The sequence below is a fragment of the Taudactylus pleione genome, unplaced genomic scaffold (genome assembly GCF_031769625.1).
Source record: "Taudactylus pleione unplaced genomic scaffold, aTauple2 ptg000541l, whole genome shotgun sequence".
Taxonomy (NCBI): Eukaryota; Metazoa; Chordata; class Amphibia; order Anura; family Myobatrachidae; genus Taudactylus; species Taudactylus pleione.
The window spans coordinates 3,551,346-3,571,743 of record NW_028284943.1 but is presented as its reverse complement, the minus strand read 5'-3'; the positions used below and the strand labels follow the sequence as shown (position 1 = coordinate 3,571,743).

The following is a 20,398-nucleotide window of genomic DNA, read 5'->3' as shown; positions in this document are numbered from 1 at the left end:
GCGAACGCAGGCGTGCCAGTGCGTTCTAATGGCATATAATGGGTGTGCATTATTAACATGGAGCGTCATTGCACACGTCACCAGGCTGTGTTTCACACTGCAGTGATCGCAGTGCTTGTGGCGGGGTATGGTCAACCACAAGCGCTGCGTGCAAACCAGACTTCATCTCCAGGAAGTGTATGCAATATCAATGTTACTGATATTGCATACATTTCCTGGAGATGATGTGTGCTACTAAGGGAAAGTGGGTGGCTTATGACTGGCTAGGGGCGTCTTACATTCAGCTCGCAATCGCACGCTAAGACATAGTGGGCATACTAATGTCTTACCGTGCGATCGCAGCTTGTGCATATATTAGCAGCTGACGGCTGCGTACGAACGAATCTAGCGAGTGGGTCTGACTCAGCTCCATTGTCTGAAAACCCAGGTCAGACCCGGATTTTTGGTGGAAAAGAGGTATACTATGTATTACAGTGGAAATTCCCGTGTGTGTGGCGGGGGCAGTTCTAATTAAACATTTGGATAATCAGTGTTTGTGATTTTCTTTACATTTTCTAAGCTGCACTACATGACTCTCATGGATGTAAGTACATGCTGATGCTTGTAGTTCTCCAAGTGGCAACATATAATGGCAACAATTTGTATGCTAGCATGCTGGTGCTTGTAGTACTAAAATTGCCAGCATACCCATACATTTAAAAAAGAGTCCATATTGATATTAGTAGTACATCATGAAAACATACCACTATCACTATCATTTGTACAATTAACCCACACCCACTGCACCAATGGTGTGGAAATCCCCTCGTGCTTTCAGCACATGCCTGTGGGGCAGTCCACAATTTCTTGCAGCCCTATACCCCTGAAGGGTAAAGCCCACACTACAGGCTTCCCTGACATACTAGCACCAGACCTGGCTGGCATAGCTAGGGGCGTCTTAAGAGTGGAGGGGGCCCGTTTGCACTCCCAGTGCGAGGCCCCCTCCTCTCTCCCCAGGGCCGGCAGCCGACTGACATGGTTGGCCAGCCACCAGAGCATTACTAGACTCCGCGGCAGCCTAATACTGGTACTGAGACTTTCAGAGGCGATCCAACACCTAGCTTAGAGAGGCACAACTGAAAGATGGAGAAGGTACCTAGATGGTAAAAACAAGCGCTGAAAAGGGTTGTTCCTCTAGCAGCTACTATTATAAGGGATAGTCAATCCCTAACACAATGATATACAAAAAAGGGGGGGAAGTAGCGCTGACAATGAATAACATATAGCAATGGTTAGATGAATAAAAATTATATCCACATTTATTATATATAACACAGAAAAAAAGCTGGGGATTATAGTAGAATTACTTATCAATATAAAATGTACTATGACATATTAAAAAGAAAGCATAGGTAGGTATACCTGTATATGCATGTAGGATCTCACCCACAACCTCAAGTCTATTTAGGTCTAATGTCCTTAGAGCCACTGTAGGGGAGCAAAAGCGATTTCACACTGGTGTATGTGCCTGTCTGCTGGAAATAATTCTGGTATCCGCTAGAGGAATGTCCCTTCCATATGAATGGATCCGTATAGGTAATTGGGTCCTCACAATATGCGGTGTCCACAGATGGCAGATGTTCGGCTATAGTAAATGCCAGTCGTTGCTTTAATCGCTTGTTCCCAGACTTTCCAAGGCTTATTGGGCAAGATGATAATAATCCAAGAAATATATAGACCAATTGAAGTGAATGGATAAAGGGTGGTAATCCTATAGGAATCCTGACACGTTTCGCTGCATCCAAGCTCAGCTTTGTCAAAGGTATCCACTGTATATCCAAAATGGTGCTTTTATACCCCTCCCAACAAGGATAATTGATTAGCACCTGAGTCCAATTTCAAAGTACCATATACAAATGAATCACTTGTTTAAAAAATAAATAAATCCATATAAAATATACATGCTCAACGCTATATATAAACTATTTATGAGGCAGACCCATTTTAAAATATATTTACATGAAAAAAGAGAAGAAGAGATTATTATTCCAAACCCTTTTTCCCGGGACTTCCAGTTTTCCCGGCACCCGGTCACATGATGCAAAAAAGCCAAGACATGGAGGATATGCTTTATTTAAAAACCCCATAATTCCAAGTGAATTCAATTATCCTTGTTGGGAGGGGTATAAAAGCACCATTTTGGATATACAGTGGATACCTTTGACAAAGCTGCGCTTGGATGCAGCGAAATGCGTCAGGATTCCTATAGGATTACCACCCTTTATCCATTCACCTCAACTGGTCTATATATTTCTTGGATTATTATCATCTTGCCCAATAAGCCTTGGAAAATCTGGGAATAAGCGATTAAAGCAATGCCAGGCATTGGCTATAGCCGAACATCTGCCATCTGTGGACACCGCATTGTGAGGACCCAATTACCTATACGGATCCATTCATATGGAAGGGACATTCCTCTAGCGGATACCAGAATTATTTCCAGCAGACAGGCACATACACCAGTGTGAAATCGCTGTTGCTCCCCTACAGTGGCTCTATGGACATTAGACCTAAATGGACTGGAGGTTGTGGGTGAGATCCTACATGCATATATACCTACCTATGCTTTCTTGTTAATATGTCATAGTACATTTTATATTGATAAGTAATTCTACTATAATCCCCCCCTTTTTTTCTGTGTTATATATAATAAATGTGGATATAATTTTTATTCATCTAACCATTGCTATATGTTATTCATTGTCAGCGCTACTTCCCCCCCTTTTTTGTATACAACTGAAAGATGCACACAGAATTACACCTACACACTTTTGCTGTGTACAGTACATGCATGCACACCACAGTATAGGTCCCATTGTACTTAAGCCACATATAACATGAATAAATTAATTAACCTGTTAATTAAAGGTGTCTGAATCACTATTGATGTGATAAAATAAATCTAATTAATGCTGCAGGGGAGCACTAGGGACATGGAAACTTGAAGAAAATACATGATCATTTGCAATATTACTTGGAATAGACATGAAACCTGCAGTACCAAATATCTGACTATTCAACATCAAGCTCTTTTGGCTTTAAGTAGAAAATTCCATTATTTAATTGCCAGCAGACCACATGCCTTTAACACCTTAACAGTGAGCATGTATAGGGAGATGCATTTCAGAGTCTTTTATAGAGGTTATTTATCTTCATCCAGGAGATTTTCTATTGTATCCCTACACCCTACACCTCACTGGCCAAAATGTGCCTTTACTAATGCCTCCCTATTTCATTGTCTATAGAATTGTCCACCAATAAAAAAAAATTCTGTCTCCAAGTTAGACATTAAGCACTGACACACCTGGTTAATTTTGTACCGATCTCACCTGAATGGACAATGGTTAGGGTTTCCTTTTAAATTTTGAACACTATGCATGGTTGCAAGAAATTGCTTTTATCTATATCTGGCGCGGCAACAAATGTGTCCTCCACCAAACCAAACTGTTTTATTTATTCCGAATGGACTGATCAGAGATTTCTAAAGTTGCCCTTTCTTAAGTTTGGGATAGTTTCATAGAGATATTCCCAGTGGTATGAAACTCCAGCTCCAAACTTGTCATACAACTGATTGGTATGAGACCAAGATATTGCTGCATGGTCTCCCCTATTCAATAAATGCTCCTCCCTTTCATACATGCTGAAGGACCTGTGGTCTTAATTTTCTTTATGTCCCCACCCCCTCCTTCTACCCTCCCTGGTGCCCCCTTGGGTTCTAGAGATTATTTGTTTGCACTTTGTACATTATCCCTTGTTTGGTTTTCATGATTAAAAGACAAAGTAAAAAAAAAATTTTTTTACTTACTGCTTTTTCTTTGTTCTAAGGTTATCTATGTCTCGGGATTCTATTAACTATGTCCCGGTACTTTGGTTTATGTTAGACACTTATGTATAGTCATTATATAGTTCATCCATTTGGGAAGCCAGCATTACTACAAAGGAAATATGCTTTGTTATAACTGACCAATTTTGCACTGGCTCATCGGATTTGGGCCCTCATTCAGAGCAGTTCGCTATTTGCGTTCGTTCGTTCAAAAACAAGGGGTGGCTATGCAAATGATCCATTCGCACATTGCAGTCTGTTCACACCTCTAAGTCTGAACGAGCGAGCAAAACATACGCTCTTTTATTTCTTAAAAACGCCCCCTGGCCGCTCGCACCATACGTCATGTCCGCTATTTATTAGATTAATCGAGTACATCGAACAGGATATGAACTGCTCGCTATTCTTGCGGTTGGTGTTTTCAACCGCTATTTTGCGAGCAGTTCTGAGTTAAAAAAAACCAAGTGACGTGGTCATTGACGCTGCTATATTAATTATGCACACCCATAAAATGCCCGTTTTGACCTTTAAGCACGCCTGCGAACGGATCTCCACTCCACGTTTTCAAGCACCTTCCCCTGTTACCACCCACATACGCCTCATTCTGTCACTCAAAATAGCAGGCACTCGCTATATTGCGTACAAATGTTTTTCGGCCGCACTGACTGGTTCGCGCATGCGTACTAAAAACCGTACGCATGCGCAGATGTGCGAACATCGCTCGGAACGAGCGTACTGCCGCTAGCGAGTGGCTCTGAATGAGGGCCTTGGTCTTTCATTTGTACTAAATTGGAAGAAAATAATAATAATAACAATATAGAAGTTTATAAATACATAAAATTGACTAAAACAAAATTAAAATGTTTGGAAACCTTTATTCCTAAAAAAAAAAACATTAGCATTATTCAAAGATTAAAGCATTTTTGAGATGATTATTGGGGTGGGGTTGTTGAATTCAATTAGACCTATTAATTTAACGAGTGTGAAAAAGAGTGGTAACCTCGGGCTTTAACATCTGGGGCTATTCAATTAGAGCCCCTTTTCTCCTGAGACCATTTTTAAAACTCGTTAAATGAACGTGTTAAAGGTCGGTCACACATGTTAACGAGTTTCAATAAGTAGGATCTGTGAAAAGTTCACGGACTTATGCGTTAACAGGATCTTAGCACCCGTTAACAGGCAATTTATCAGGGACTTCTTTTCAGGTCTGATAATACTTAAAAAAAAAATCCCCATTAAGTGCAGCCTGTGTAAATTACTGTGGCTATTTGAATTCCCCCCTAAATTATATTATTCTGAACAGATATTGTGGCAATGCAAGTAACACCATAATACGTGTTCAATTCAAATGGCAATGCCTACACTGACAAAGACTGGAGAAGTTTATGGTCTTACCTGCCATCCTCAGGTTACCCCATGGTGCTTCTGATTGGTGCCCAGCAGGACTCAGGCGACTTCAGCAGCAGAGGAGGAAGAGGGTAAGGGGTGGAAGAGTGCAGAAAGGCAAGATAACAGGGATGGATGGGGTGCAGGGAAAGAGGAACAATGGGGAGTAAGGGGAATAGAGGAAAGGGGAGAGGTGTGGGCAAAGAAAGAGGTAGGTGGTGTACAGGTGAGATGGACATAAACATAAAGAGGAGACAAATTAAGAGCATTGGATACAGACAGTAAATGGTGTTAGGGCTGAGGGAAACAGGGTGGAGCAGAGGATGCAGGTGCTGGCTGGCAATTTGAGAAATGAGAAAAATATGGGCGCGACCAGACAATTTAAAGTCCCACACATATGATACTATAAATAATATTACTGACTGGCACAAAAACATACATTTACTTATAAATAAAAATAAACAATCTATTACATATACTAAGTGCAAAATATTGACCACTATGGGGTCAATCCAATTAGGTGCAAATTGCGAGTAGCGAGTTTGTTTCTTGAAACTCGCAGACCTCGCATGAATGCGCGCTCCTGAGATTTCTCCAATCCAATTAAAAATACCTATTCGCACTACTCGCAGCGGAGGTTTGCAAATTGATTGCCAAATGAGATTTGAGAAACGTGCATAAAAAACTGGGGAGACCATCCTGGACCCCAAAAAAATTTAAATTTCATTAGCAGGACCATATAGAAAGCTGTTTGTGGGCATTAGGAAGGTACTGTAGGTTTTCATATTGTATCAAATGGCTGATTTGTACTTTTAAAAAAAAAATGCAAGAAAATGATAAACAAACAAACTTTTTGTTTAATCTCAGATGAATTAAACGAAAACTGCAAAAAAAGTAGGAAAAAAAGGTGATTCTAGGGTACTTTGAGGGCGCCTTGAAAAATTGTAATTTTTTTTTTATAAAAATCAATTATTTTTCAATTAAAAAAACATTGTAATTAAATGTGGGGTGCCTAAACTAACGAAAAAGTTGATTTGGGGGTAATTTGAGGACAATTTTTTTTTTTACTTCCAAAAATGACATGTAATTATTGGACTAAAGCGAATTAGAAACTTCCAATTTCCTAATTAGTCATTAGAGGGAGTGTCCAAGGGGTTCAGCACAGTGTCCCAACATTTTAACCTTAAAATAAAGATTTTCCTTTCCATCTCTTGCGAATGTAAAAAGGCAAATTCAGTCTGACTGGTTCAGTGCGAGTTGGTATTGGATTGCAAAATGAATTTGCTATGCGAATTTGAAGAGAAAATAGCAACTCGCACCTCGCAATTGCCACCTAATTGGATTGACCCCTTTATGTTGATAAAAGAAATAACAATTATAATTCCCAATTGTTTTGTCTTTTTATAAATAATAAAATCATACACCAGATCTGACCCACCTTGTTTAAAATCAGACCCTGTTTTTTTACCAATCCCAACCTTTCCTTATTAAGAAGCATACCTAAAATCTGACCCCCATAATCCCTCATTCAAAATACAACCCAGATCTGCCTCTCCCTCATAAAAATCATACCGCAAATCTGCAACCCCATCACCCTAATTAAACATAACACAAATTTGACCTCTCTCTTTATTTAAAAATTGCCCCCTAGATTGAAACCCTCATCTCATTAACAATTAGACCCCAGATTTGACCCCTTCTCCTAAAATCATGGCTCAAATCGGACCTCTCTATGAATAAAAGGAAAAAAAGCCCCTCCTTCATGTACATCATAAATCAAATCTACAGTCCCCATCCTAATAAAAATCAATCTTGAATCTTTAATTCCCCCTCCTATTGAAAAACAAACCCCAAATCTGCAACCTGCACTCCTTAATCTCCAACCAGTGTGCAGAAACATCCCCACCACCGTGATTGGTGGATGGCCAGCATATTAAGACGAGGGAACTATCACAACTCCCTAAAAATGATAGTAGGGCTGAAACTAGATTTTTGTCACATGGGGCAAGGCAGTAATATTCCACACCCCCCCAAAAAAAAAAAAAAAACCCAAAGAGAAAGCAGGAAGTTCTTCTGAGTGCGTCGAAGGCGTGCATGCACCCAAGAAGGGTGTTTGGTTTCATGACACAGTAATGCCACTTGTAACACATTATGTTACACAGTAATGTCCCTCCTAATACATTATGCCACACAGTAATGCCCCATGTAACACATTATGCCACACAGTAATGCCATAGTAATGCCCAGAGCTGTAACTAGACTTTTTGGTGCCCCATGCCAGAGAGAGCATTGGCGCCCCCCACCCATTTTTTAAATAGGGACATAAGATAGTGTAGCCGAAAAAGGGCCATGGCCTTATGGGGAAGAGACAGGGGAGGCCAGGAGATGCTGGGGATTAAAGAAGAGGAAGCTACAAGTGAGAATGATAATAAACAGGAAAATTGACAGTCCCAAACAGCGCCCCCTGCCCTGCCGTGCCCTGCCATGCCCTGTGCCATGGCACAGTTCGCACTACCCTAGTGACGGCCCTGGTAATGCCCCTTACAACTGTTACAAGTTGCGGTCACGACTTATATACTTCAACCACTCTACCCAGTCAGGACGGGTTTACTCCAGTTTCTCCTGTCACTAGGCAATTGTCCACAGTGCTGTGTGATTGGTGCTGCCTCCTATTTGTAATCATTGGACTTTTGCCGCCTCGGCGACTATAGCATATCCTCGTGGTACAGAATTGGATTTTCCCAAAGTAGCTTCCGTGCTACCTCCGGCTCTCCAGCTTCTTCTACGGCTTCCTAGCCGCACCGACACCGCCGTGCAGTCATTGGCTCTTCAAGCCACAGCACCAACTATCAACTTTGCTATAACCGGCTCTTGCCACACCTTCGGCATTATTGCAGCACCAACAGCTTCCGTGCTGTTACCAGCAATAATGTGAACATTATTTAATATATCAACCTATTGACACCCTTGTCCAGTATAAGTGATACATTTAAATCTACTCTCATTACATTTTACTACAGTATATTATTCTAGAGGTAATAATAAACATCAGTGGACCCTGCTTTTTTATTGTGTATAGTTCACATTATCACATTTTCTTTTTCTCTTTCGTTTGCACTAACACGTGTATTGTCAATTTATATTTATTTTAGACCTATATATATATTTCACTGTTCTATCCCTCTAGCTTTGGGAAGATTTTAAGACAATACTTAATAAAAGTTATATTTTATTGAATTAACTTTTTCTGTGCGCCCAACAATACAACCCCGTTCTTTCCTCCCCTAACTGCACATACAAACAGGGGTGGATTGGGATGGAAAACCAGCGCTGGAAATTTTTGGAAGCAGCCCTGATGCTTTGTTAAAATGGCGGAGTCTGTTGAGGGAATAGGATACGCCCTTCTTATAGGGCCTGATTCTAAATTGGATGCAGTTGCAGCTACTACTAACCTCTTGCATGGTGCACAGTCGTGCATCCAAATGTGCAAGGACTGAGACACCCACTTTTGTCTTTAGACATTACCATCAGATGTGTCATCTGCTAGGTGCAGATTATACATCAAGTATGGCCTCCAACGTGCGTGATTCAGCGTCTCTGCACGCACCTACTTTCAGCAACACTCCTGTGTCACTCCAATAATACACCTATAAAACATAGTATATAGCAAGTGAATCTGCGGCACTTTAGGTGTGTGTGTATGAGTGTGTATATAGATATATATATATATATATATATCGCTATCTATCTATCTATCTATCTATCTATCTATCTATCTATCTATATATTCAGGCAGGCAGACATATGTTAGATATAAATAAAATTGTTTACTTACTGACTGTCACAGTCACAGTCTGTCGGTGTGCAGGTTGCTGCTGTGCCATCTGTGTACTCTGTATGCAAGCTGCTTGTTGTTGCAGACAGTGCCAGTGTTCCATGCATGGTACAGAGATGATCCTGAAGGCACTGAGGCAGACCACAGACAGCATGGAGGCGGAGCCGTCAGTAGTGATTGACAGGGTCTGCAAACGCTTATGGGGGAGCTGCAGCGGCAGGGCGTGCGCAGCAGCTCCACCATCGGCCATTTTTGTTTAGGTCTCTAGTCTTAACGCTCAACTCCAATCGCGGCAGCTGGGTCGGAAGTGGGGTGACCGAGGGAAGGGTGGCTGCCGGCGTGTGCAGCAGAAGCGGTAACGCTGCCCGCAGGGCCGAATTAAGGTCTGTGGGCAATAAACTTCTGGGGGCCCCTATATATATATATATATATATATATATATACATACATACTCACACGCAGTATATATACACATGCGTATATATACCGTAGCTACTTATATTTTTTTTAAATCTCAGGTAATTACACCTTTACAGTGCTATATATATATATATATATATATATATATAAAAAAAAAAAGAAGCGCCTACTAGTGACAAAAAATATAGAATCAACACCCAATTGAAATAAGACTGGTGATTGGTACACTACTTATCTGGTAGGGAGTTCTTCGGTTACATGATCATTGGGAAGAATATATAGAAGAAAAAAACAAGAAAGAAAAGCAACATAGTGTGTACCGTACTGCACTGTATGTTATTATCTATAACCAAAACAGGAACTCTATTGGACCCTTTTTAGGGAATAATTCTTTCCCAAAAAAACAACATAATCAGTGGTCACAATAAGTATTTCAGTTAAAAAACAAGTTTAATAACACAGTGACGCACAATGGTAAAAAAAACACACGTACAAGAAACATAAATAGTAAAAGCTTATCTGTCCATTTAAGGAGGATCAAGGTACAGCCAATCCAACGCGTTTCGTCTCTAGGACTTCATCAAGGGGATATAGACATATAACAAAGTGCTGTATTTATACCTTAGTTAATTGTAAATGGAGATCACACATGTAAAACTACTGTGACATCACTTCCTGTGACTAGAAATCTTAATGAAGCTAATTGGGCTTAAAATCAATCAATTATACAGAAAAATTAAACCATCTATAAGAAATAATAAACATAGGAGCAATAACATCACAATCAGTGCACCTCTACATTCCCTTCACTATATATATATATATATATAAGCCCCCACACCTTGCCCCGACGCTTACTATAAAAAAAGTACAGCATTTAGGTGTGTCAGCTCCGGTCCTTGGTCTCCTCCTCGGCGGCTTAGCTGTTATTACCTGTTACCGCGGCCACTGAGGAGCTGTCACAGTACCAGTCTCGCGTGATTTGACTCCTCTTGCGAGACTGGTACTGTGACAGGGCGCAGTGACAGGTAATAACAGCTGAGCTGCCAAGGAGGAGACCAAGGGCCGGAGCTGACACAGCTAAATGCTGTCCTCCGGGTTTGTACAGTAAGCTTCGGGGAAAGGGTGTGGGGGCCCCGGGGTTGCCACCCCGCCTATAATCCAGCCCTGGCTGCCCGGTCAGAACTGAGCTCCGATCGCGGCAGCTGGGCTAGCACTGGGTGGTGTGTAAGGGAAGGTTAGCTGCCGGCCCTTAAAAGGTATTAAAAGAGACCGGCCCAGCGGGAACCAGCCCGGCGTCCCGGCGGCCCAATCCGCCCCTGCATACAAATTTACCTTCTTGATCTTCTCCTCCTCTTTTAAACAATCCCACAGTGAGCATGCTGCACACGGTTCTGCATGCTGCCTCTAGAGACTCTTCAGCCTGTATGGGTTAAACCACTGGCGCTGCCTATCCATGAATCCGCAGTGGCTGGCCTATTAAGTAGTGTAACCTACGTCACATGTCATGACGTAGGCACTTCCGGGTGTCAATCATGTGTGGTCTGCACTGCAGCCACTGCCATGGAAACTAGCAGTGATTTCAGGGAACTTGCCAAGTACCGGTATGTACCCTGGTCCCTGCCAGAGTATAGCCACCCCAGTCTCTCCCCCTGCATTCCTTACTTGTGGTTTGCAGGCCCGAGCAGGGCAAGATCTGCCATTTTAAAATAAAAGTTATGCCCTACTATATGATTTAGCCGGCGACAGAGCACCCCTTCAAATACGGCACCCGGGACACGTGCCGCCCTAGCCCCCACCTAGTTGCGGCAATGGCAATACTCACTCTCCTCACCACTATACAAACGGAGCTGCATTAGAAGTAAGTGGCACAGACATCTTGCAGTGACTAGCGCAGGGGTGGCCAACCAGTCAGAGGCAAATAGCCCAAACATACCTGTAGCCAAGCTAAAAAGCAGACTTGGAGCACGCACCGAAGGCGCGAGCGCAAAGATGGGGCATGGCCTAGCTGTCACAAGGCCACACCCCATTTTTGTGCGCACACCTTTGGTATGACATTTGCAGGAGCATGACCCTGTGTCACACCCCCATTTTTAGTGAGGCTGGGGGCAAGCCCAACACATTGAAAATACACAATTTACATAATCTACCCAATATATTTATTTTTCTTACCTTTTTACTTTGCTGTCATTTTTATTAGTGGGACTGTTGACAATCCTTGTTTGCAATCATTTTTTTTAAATTCTGACTTGTATGCAGTTGTGGCCACTCGCAGTAATTCTCTCACATGTGTGTCTGTAAGAACAGATCTATGTTTTGAGTTAACTTGTTTTAGTGTTGAAAATAGACTCACAAAGGTAAGTAGACCCAAACATTGATAGCAGTCTGAGCGCTGCATTTGACATTGGGGTATTTCACTATTGGTACAGTTCCTCAGAACTCAATGGTTCCTTCCTTCAGGAAAGATTTAATTCTGTCATCCTCGGAAAGTTCAAGCATCTCAATCTGAGAAGTTGCTTCATCTGTGACTAAAGGGGCTTTCAGCGTGTCAGCATCAGTATTGAAAGGGTTAACTAGGAATCTAATCTGAGGTCTTTTCAGCTGGAGATTATGGATTCTTTCCAGGAAGCCATCTTTAAGTTCTTCAGTCAATGCTGCATACCGTGTCGTGCTACTTTTTAAGATATCGGGTGCTTGTTCACTTGCCTTTAACAGTGACGGAATTGTGTTAGTTCCCCCCTTTCATGTTGCGCATTGAATAATTTGACTTTGTTGACAAATGCAAATAAACTTTGCACCATGTCAGGCAGTATATTGAACTTCTATTGAAGATCCAAGTTGAGTCTGTCCAGATGCTGCAGCATGTCCACCAGAAACGCCAGGTCTAAAACCCATTGTGGGTCTGAGAGGGTGTTCTTTTCCTTTCGCGTCATGAAAAACTTCACAGGATTGAAAAAAACATAACACTTTACCTTTTGAAAGCCACCTTACAGTACAGTGAAGCGGCAGGTCACCTGGAAAACCTTGGTCGAGCTCAGCAATGAGATTCCTGAATTGTCTGTGGTTAAGAGCATGTGTGCGAATATAATTTACTATTTTTAGGACAGGATCCATTATGTGATCCAAATGTAACATTTTAGACACCAGTTGCTCCCGATGGATGATGCAGTGAAACGTCCAGAAGTCAGGGAACCGTTCATCAGCCCGGCACTACCCCACAAGGCCATTCACAGATCCAATCATGGAGGGTACCCCATCAGTTGCTATTGCTGTAAGTTTTGATAAAGGCAAATTAGATTTTGATAAAGCCTCCATCAGTATTTCTTTCACATCAATGCCCCAGGTTCGGTCTTTTATTGGAATGATATCTAGAAGTTCTTCTTTGATTACACAATCATTTGAATAGTCCGTACAAATATTGCCAACTGAGATTTGTCCTGTACATCACAAGACTCATCTAGTGCAAAACTGAGGTACTCACATTTCTGTAGATCGGAATTTAACTGGGATTCAATAGAAACATTAATTTCAGCTATTCTATGCTCAATTGTATGGCATGAGAGTTGAAGGTCTGAAACCATTTTTTCAGATTTTCATTTTCTGGGCACAATATGGACACTACATCTGTAAGACACTTTTTCACAAAATTACCCTCATTGTAAGATTTTTGGCACTGGCAATATTCCAAGCGACGTGATACGAGGCATGTGTAACTGTCTGGGAATGCTTGGTAAATTTGCGAAACAATTGCGTCTGTTTTTCAATATGACTTTTTAAAGTTTTTAGTTTGTGCGATCGGGGTTCAGTCTCGTTTGGAAATTCCTGATCAATGTTAGCATGGTGTGTGTTGAAATGGCGCTGGAGATTTGAAGACTTGAAGTGTGTCAGTGCAGTCTGGCATATCAGACAGAGGGGTTTGCCTTTGTGTTCCATGAAAAAATATAAATTTTGCCATTATGCTAAGAATGTTCTGTGTTCATCCTCGTATTTACAGTTATTTTTCCATGTTTTTTCCATATTTAAAAAAGTTTGGTATATTCTGCAATTAAACAGAAAATATTGTACAGTCATACACTAATCAAAAAATTATCATCAAATTAGTTCAGCAGACTATTATCATTCTATTATGTATATGACATAACAAAACTATTGCATATAAAAAAGCCACATCCACATAAAATACACAGAAAAAGCCAGATCAACATAAAATACACTGAAACCAGCCAGAGCCACATAAAATGCACATAAAAAGCCACTTCAGCATAAAATACACTGCAACAAGCCACTTCCACATAGAATTCATTGAAAAAGCCACTTCCACATAAAACACATTGAAAATAGATCCAAATAAAATACATTGAAAAAAGCCACTTCCACATAAAATAAAATATAAAAAACAACCACAGCTCTTACCTTGATGCAATGTCAAGTCTAGGAGGGTTCCTCAAAACATCACGGTATTCTAACTTCACAGTAATTCACGCTGTTAGCGTGCACACACTCTACGCTGGAACATCCCAAAGCTAATCCCCTAAGGGAGGGGACACTCCTGGACTGCACTGAGGACTCCGCTCAAAAGCCACATCAGGGGTGGCGAAAGTATCAAAGGAATAGAGTTTCAGGAACATATTGGCCGAAGATCACGTAGCCGCCTTACACAGCTGCTCCGCAGAAGCACCACGTCACACTGCCCACAAAGTTCCTACCAACCGGGTTGCAAGAGCCCTCACCACGGAAGATGCAGGAAGGTCCGCTGCAGTATAAGCGTGGCGAATAGTCAAACGGATCCATCTGGCCAGCGACTACTTGGTAGCCAGCCAACCCCGTTTGCGAATGTCATACTGTCCTACGCAGGTCCTTTGTCCTGTCCACATAAATCGGGAGGGCTCCACATAAATCGGGAGGGCCCGCATGAAATCTAAGGAGGCCTGCTCCGGAGAAGAATTCGGAACTTGGAAAGAAGGAACCACAATTTCTAAATTGATTGAAACAATCTTAGGAAGGCAACCTAGTCGCGTTTGAAGAACAGGTCTGTCCTGGTGAAAGATTAGAAATGGAGAGCGACAGGACAATGCGCCCAAGTCTGACACCAGTTGGGCAGCAGCTCTGGAGAGGAGGAAGACAGTCTTCCAGGTAAACCAAAAAATGTCCACCATGTTCAAGAGCTCAAAAGGTGAAGACTGAAGGGACCTTAGAACCAGAGACAAATTCCAAGGAGCCACTTCAGCATAAAATACACTGCAACAAGCCACTTCCACTTGAATTTGACTAGAACGTCCTTATTTGCTAGACAGGAAGTGATGCGGTCCCCTGATCTCTAACGAGCTGGTGTAGGGGTATAAATAGGAGAATACCCCACTAAACTAGTATCCCCTTGATGAAGTCTTATGGATGAAATGCGTTGGGATAGCTGCCTTTATGACTGAATGAACTACACAGAAGCACTTTTTGCAGAAATTTCCTATTTGTATTCTTAAAAAAAGTTTTGCACTTTTTGAAAGAATTTTTTAAAATATTCTCTTTTATTTGGTTTTATCCACTGATCCCTTTGTGTTTATTGGCTTTTTAAATATTTAAATATATATACTCCTATTGTTTTTAAGATGTGTGCATATATATATATATATGTAAAATGTATATAGTGTGCATATATATATATATATATATATATATATATACATATACACACACACACAGTATATGTATATATACACACATTAACACCTATATATGAGTGTGTGTGTATAGTTATATATGCAGATATACTGTGTGTGTATGTGTATATGTGTGTATATATATATATATATATATGTTACATAGAGGCCCCCACAAGTTTGTTGCCCAGGGGCCCCCACAGACCTTAATCCGGCCCTGCTGTGGTTGTTTTTTATATTTTATTTTAAGTGGAAGTGGCTTTTTTCAATGTATTTTATTTGGATCTATTTTCAATGTATTTTATGTGGAAGTGGCTTTTTCAAAGAATTTTATGTGGAAGTGGCTTGTTGCACTTTTTTAAAGAATTTTTTAAAATATTCTCTTTTACTTGGTTTTATCCACTGATCCCTTTGTGTTTATTGGCTTTTTAAATATTTAAATATATATACTCCTATTGTTTTTAAGATGTATTTATAAGTATGAAATGTATTTTATAACATCATCTTAAATATTTATTAGCACTCTTTTGCACATTGTGGAAACCTAATGTTTTGAATCATCTGTGCTTGCATGCACAGGATTTAGAGAGAGATATATACCCTTTTAAAATTTATAACAATAAATTGTGATTATATAGTTTACACTGTGTATGGTATATTCACTGGTTTATGTTTACACACTTTCACTATATACGTAAGTCGCTGGTCACCTAACACATTTGCAACATTTTAAAATAGGGCTCATTCAAAAATTCCTTTTACGTTTGCTTTTAGCTGACACCTTTTACACTAAGGGAGTACGTATTTTATATGGTTCTTGTGTATTTGATCTTCTAGAAAACTTTAAGGTGGCGCCGACACATTTTTGGTATATTTGTTAATTACTCGTTTTGGTTTTTGTGGTTTGGCAGCCCCTCAGAAAAATAAGGTCATAACCCCTGTTATATATACATATATAAAATGTTCAGAATTAATGAAAGAGCTAATAGAAGGAATGACCTATGCCAGAAGATTTTTAATGAGACCAGTACAGTCCCCATCCCAGTTCTACAAACAGAGAACTTGGACAATCTCTTTTGGGACATGGAGAAGCTTTTGACTAAAGAGATCAAAGCTTGGTGGGACATCAAAGGCCTTGAGCACTATATATCAGTGGATAGGATACCAAGAGGTCTTAGGATTTTGAAGAATCCAACATTTGGACTCGATAAAGCAGAGTTCATTGAAAAATGGGATAAAATCCTGCATAAATGCTCAATGGAATTAATGCAGTTGATCATATGCGAGAAAAAAGATGTAGAACAGCAAATCAAAATGAAAGAAACGAGCCTTGAGGAATATAAAACGGAAGAAAATTATAAGGCAAATGAGAAAGTTCTTACAAAGAAATTAGAGAAAATAGAAGAACAAGTCATTAAAGGCAAAGAAAAGAAATTTCTAAGAGATAAACAGGACTACGCCACTAACAGAATTAAACAATGGAGCAGATTCACTACTACAAACCAGATGCAACGTCCAGATCGCATAACAACTAATCAACATTGGAAACAATTACCACAAAGAAACACGAAACAATTCAGGGGTGGCAATTCAAGACCATCCCCAATCTTCACTACTAGGAACAGGTTCTCAACATTAGAAAGGATGGACTCCACAAGCGACACCGAACAGCCTTTTTTATCACCAGGTATGAACACAGTATACGACCCAGGAAATCCGACTCTAAGAGAAACAGCCACAGTAGCATCGCCCCTGAAAAGAAGATTAAGAGACGGAGAGGAAAACGGGGCAACGGGAGGAAGGGTGTTCAAAAGAAGGACTCTCCAATAGACCTCAAAGCACTAGGGATCTTCAATCTCTCCAGACATACTCTAACAAAGCCAGAAATTAAAGTACTCAGTAGAGGACTCAACTTTGCACCCACTTCAAACATGAATACATTTGAAGTATTCATAGACCTGAATAAGTATGTAAGAAATCTTACCTTGAAGAGACATTTTATTAGGAAAGAGGCAGCACCTATTAAGAACTATGAACAAATGTCTAAATCAGGATTAAAAGGTAAATCTACTTATTATCCCGTGGAATCCAAAAGCAGCCACATAGAGATTTTTTATGAAAAAGTGAAAAGAGATCTATGTGATTCAGATATGAAGAAGGTGATGAAACAGAATCTTGGGAATTTAGAAAAACATACTATTAAAGAACTACAGGGTAACAAAGAGATCATTATTAAACAAGCTGACAAAGGGGGAGGGGTTGTAATTATGGATAGAGAAGCCTATCTTAAGGAGACCAGCAGATTACTAGAAGATAAGAACTCCTATGTCATACTGCAACAGGACCCTCTAGCAGAATTAACGGAGGAACTCAGAGTACTGCTTCTACGAGGTCTACGGGATGGAACCCTTTGTAAAGAAGAATACCAGTACCTGATGACAACCAACCCCATCACCCCCATATTCTACTTCTTACCCAAAATCCACAAGTCTTTGGTAAATCCCCCAGGAAGACCCATTGTAGCAGGTATAGATTCTTTAACCTCTCACCTTTCAGAATATGTAGACATCTTCCTGCAAAAATACGTGGTTAAATTGGATTCGTATTTGAAAGATACCACGAACTTCTTCAACACTTGGAAACAATTGAATGGAAAAACACATACAAATGGATCACTATTGACGTACAAGCTCTTTATACCTGTATCGAACATTCTAAAGGTGTAAACGCATGTAGATTGGTCATGGAGGATGATGAACTAATGGAGACCACACACTGTGAATTTTTATGTGATATTATGACTTTTATACTTAAACACAATTATTTTAAATTTTTAGATGTGTTTTATCATCAAGTATGTGGTACTGCAATGGGTACGGTTTTTGCGCCTAGTTTTGCTAATATTTTTATGGGACACTGGGAAAAGGAACATATTTACAACAATAATCCTTATAAAAATAGAATAATTATGTACAAAAGATATATTGCGATATCCTGATCATTTGGAATGGATCAGAGGAGGAGTTTAAAAAGTTTTTAGAATACATTGAAATTAATGATATGAATCTGAAATTTACATCCCACTTCAGTGATACTTCAATTGAATTTCTGGATCTAGTACTAGACCAAGATGAAGGGAAAGTTATTACAAAAACTTACATCAAGGAGGTGGACACTAATAGCTACCTACATTATAAGAGTGGATACCTCAAGAAATGGAAAAACAACATCCCTTATTCTCAATTTCATAGAATAAAGAGAAACTGCACCAGAGAAGATGATTGTCAAGACCAGATCAATATATACACTGAAAGATTCATGCAAAAAGATTACCCAGTGGAACTCCTCAATAAGGCAGCAGAAAAAACAAAAGGGCTAAAGAGAGAAGATCTTTTGAAATATAAGAAGACCTCCACCAAAGAGAACTTTATACCCTTTGTGACTACATATAATGGACACGAGAACAAGATCAAGGGATGTTTCCAGAAGCACTGGAATCTATTGCTTATGGATCCAGTACTCAAGGACATCCTTCCTCCCAAGCCTACTGTTCTCTTCAAGAAGGGCAAAAATCTAAAAGACACCCTGCACCAAGTATGATTAGGGACACTAATAAGATAAAGAATGATTTTCTTCCTCTCTGTCCAGGATGTTACAAGTGTGGTCGCTGCAATATATGCAGGTATCTTCATCCACGAAGAAAAGTTTTTTGTAATTATAATGATTCAAGAGAATTCAAGATTAAAAACTTTATGAACTGCAACTCTACTTCAATCATCTATGTTTTGGAATGCACATGTGGCTTAAAATACGTAGGGAAAACAAAAAGACCTCTTAAAATAAGGATTCAAGAACATATCCACAATATCAAGAACAAAGTCGAAGGACATGCGGTTTCTAGACATTTCATCACACACCATGGATCCAACCCTGAGGAATGCACCTTTAAAGCAATAGAACAAGTGTCTCTGGGAGATAGAGGAGGAGACCTGGGCAAGAAACTCTCGCGGAGAGAGATGTTTTGGATTTTCCAACTAAACACTATGACTCCAAATGGCTTTAACGAAAGCTATGAAATTGCCCCCTTATTATAAAGGATGAGTTGGTAGCTGTGGGTATCTATTAAGTATCTACAACCTTACCATTGTACTGACGCCCAACCTCGTCTGATCTTGGAAGCTAAGCACAATTGGGCTGGGTCAGTACTTGGATGGGAGACCACCTGGGAATACCCAGTGTTGTAGTATACGATATCCCCAGTAGGGCACTAAATAGCCACTCAGTCCCCCCCTTTTTTGAAGACTATGGGTCATGCACGAGTCAGAAAAACTTGGAGAATAATGAAGATCTCATCTATTCATTTATTTATTTATCCATTTATTGAACAACCTGGAGTTACAAATTGTGGAGCATTACGGACATTATTAGACTATGGATATATATTTATTTATTTTTTTACAAGTTCAATCAATTCATCACATAACTTTAAAATTTTTTTTAAATATTTTGTCTAATAATTTTTATACAGTATTCAATTTCAAAAAAGGTATAAGGGAACTCCTTCTATATATAGAACTTCCATGTATGTGCTTTTTTCATTATTTTTTCACTACTCCTTTTATGGTATTAGCGAACCTTCATACATTATTTTCAGGTTTTCTATAATATAGTCACAACAAATCTGAATTTTGAGAACATTAGTCTTGAACATGAGCTTAGCAAATAGTTAAATTGTCCTAGTCAACACCATCCTTTGGTATTTTAAGACCTGCATAAATAGTATTTGTCCACATTCACACCCTACATTTTTGACACAACGATATATATATATCTCATTATTATTATATTTATTATCCCATATTGGCTACATACACTCTAAGTGGTAATGAAGTCTAATGTATATTAATATCTTTTAAGCTATTAGATTGCTGTACGAAGAAGAAGAACTATACTGGCAATAGGGCGGAATTGCAGCCTTTTACAGTTCACATGATGCCGCACGACGAATGGGCAACATGAACTTGATGACATCACCCGGTGCTGTAGGAGATGCATATTAAGCCAGGAGCATGATGCTACGAAGGGCGGAAGTGATGACGCGGAGTCGGCATGAGTACTACTCCAGAGAAGGGCGGAAGTGGCAGCGCGGTGAAGACGCGAGCAACAAGTGCCATTGGAAGGGAAACCACATGCCCGGATATGACGCGGCCAGTGAGCACGTGTCCCCCTCTCATATGGGAC

The 20,398-nt window shown here is 40.1% G+C and overlaps 1 pseudogene; it reads left to right on the top strand.

The window, feature by feature from the left end:
• Positions 1-19,285: 19,285 nt before the first annotated feature.
• On the top strand, positions 19,286-19,404 carry LOC148500900 (5S ribosomal RNA; annotated as a pseudogene).
• The last annotated feature ends 994 nt before the right edge of the window (positions 19,405-20,398 follow it).